The sequence below is a fragment of the Jaculus jaculus genome, chromosome 14 (genome assembly GCF_020740685.1).
Source record: "Jaculus jaculus isolate mJacJac1 chromosome 14, mJacJac1.mat.Y.cur, whole genome shotgun sequence".
Taxonomy (NCBI): Eukaryota; Metazoa; Chordata; class Mammalia; order Rodentia; family Dipodidae; genus Jaculus; species Jaculus jaculus.
The window spans coordinates 16,713,177-16,715,637 of NC_059115.1; positions in this window are offsets into that span (position 1 = coordinate 16,713,177).

Consider the following 2,461-nt stretch of genomic DNA (forward strand, 5'->3'; position numbering starts at 1 on the left):
ACCACTCTAGTCCAGGCTGACCTGGAATTCACTATGTAGTCTCAGGGTGGCCTTGAACTCATGGCGATCCTCCTACCTCTGCCTTCTGAGTGTTAGGATTAAAGAAAGGTGTGTGCCATCACACCCGGCTAGTCAATTGGCTTTTCAAAAAACAAACTCCAAACAAAAAAACAACAGCAACAAAATAAACATTTCGCTGGACTAACAATGAAAAAAATTCTATAAAATTGTACATAACAGATAATCCAACTGATACGATGAAACAGAGGATCAAAAGACTATCATGAGCATTTGCCAAAAATTTACAAAACAGACACTGTGGAGGGGTCGCTAGTACTACAGAGCCCACTGTGACTGTATCATAAATATAACTTTTTCCTGTTTTTTTTTTTAACTTAAAAAAATCTTTTATTTGAGGGAGAGAAAGAGGCAGATAGAGAAAGAATGGGCATGCCAGGGCCTCCAGCCAACACAAATAAACTCCAGATGTCACTTTCTGCATCTGTCTTACATGGATCCTGGGGAACTGAACCAGGGTCCTTTGGCTTTGCAGGCAAGTGCCTTAACCGTTCAACCATTTCTCCAGCCCTGTTTCTCTTTGTTTTTTTAAATAATTTTTTTCCCTTTTTTTTTTAAAAAATTCAAGAGTGAGAAAGTATGTGTGAGAGTTAGAAGGGGGAAAGAATTGGTGTGCGAGGGCCTCCAGCTACTGTAACTGAGCTGCAGACGTGTGCACCCTTGTGGGCTTGTGTCGCTGCGTCTAGATTACATGGGACACGAAGAGCCAAACACGCGTCCTTAGGCTTCAGGCAAGCGCCTTAACCATCTTAAGCCATCTCTTCAGCTCTTAAAAATAATTTTTCAGCAATTTTATTTACTTATTTGAGAGAGAGAGAGAGAGAGAGAGAGAGAGAGAGAGAGAGAGAAAGCGAGCGAGTGAGAGAGCAAGCCAGCGCACACGAGAGAGCAGCAAGACCTCTAGTCACTGCAAACAAACTCCAGATTCATGTGCCACATTGTATATCTGGCTTATGTGGGTCCTTATGTGAACCTGGGCCCTTTGGCTTTGCAGGCACCTGCCTTAATTGCTAAGCAATTGAAACAGCTCTTTGTTTCTTTTTGTTGAAGCAGCATCTCTCTTTAGCTCAGGCTGACCTGGGACTTACTCTGTAGCCTAAACTGGCCTTGAGCTCATGACTATCCTACCTCACCTCCTGAGTGCTGGATTCAAGGCATGACACTATATCTAGCTTTTCTTCCTTCCTTCCTTTTCCTCCGAGGTAGGGTTTCACTTTAGCCCAGGCTGACCTGGAATTCACTGTGTGGTTTCAAGATGGCCTTGAACTCAAGGCAATCCTCCTGCCTCTGCCTCCTGAGTGCTGGAATTAAAGGTGTGCACTACCATGACTGGCTGTTAATTTTTCTAAAAAATATAATCAAAATCTAAGAGGATATAAATAAGTTACATGGAAAACCACTTTCTTGGACAAAGGAACTCAGAAGCCATAGATTGTTACTAGAATATTTTCAGTACCAGGGATCGGATACCTTCCAGTGACTTGTTGGCCAGGGAGATCCCTGATGCTCCCAAAACATTACAGGGCATTGCTGAGGCCCTTGGTTTCCTACCAGGAATAGATGGTAAGACCCTACTGCTGAAGACTCCACATACTTGGGCCGCAACGTCACTGAAAAATCCTGTTGGAGCTGAGCTGAAAACCTCCTCCATGTAGACCAGCTGACCAAAAGCTAGAAAAAGCTACACTGCACGCAGCTCCATGGGAGACAGAGAAATCACCAGTGAAGATACTCCACAGTGGACACTGCAAGCCTTAAATTTGGCCAGCCAGGCCAAATGAGCCAAGGGATGCAATAGTGGCATATCTATTATGGGGTAAACCAATTGCTCTCTAACTGGACTGGAGGCCCGCTCCATGGGAGGGAATATAACCCTGATACTGAAGACCTACAACAGGGGTAGTTATGAGCCCTAGGGGTATTAACGTCTGCTGTTATTGGGCTAAAAGTATATATTATTCTCACCAAAGTGCCCAGTAAGCACTTCTCATAATGTTCATACCACATATTAATGCTACTCTCACTTTTGGTTAGAGAACCTTCTCTTTTCAGATGGCAGTGACCCTGGGATGACTTGGAAGGCGCCATAGTGTTGAGAAGTGACAGAGGAGTGGTCAGCACTGAAATATCTCTATCACACCTTCCAAGGCTCAGGGTACATTGCAGAAGAGGTGGTGGAAAGAATGTAAGAGCTGGGATGGAGGGAAGGCTTAGTGGTTAAGGCATTTGCCTGTAAAGCCAAAGGATCCAAGTTCGATTCTTCGGGACCCAAGTTACCCAGATGCACAAGGGGGTGCACTTGTCTGGAGTTCGTTTGCAGTGGCTGGAGCCCAGGAATGCCCATTCTCTTTCTCTCTCTCCCTTCTTTCTCTGTCAAATAAAT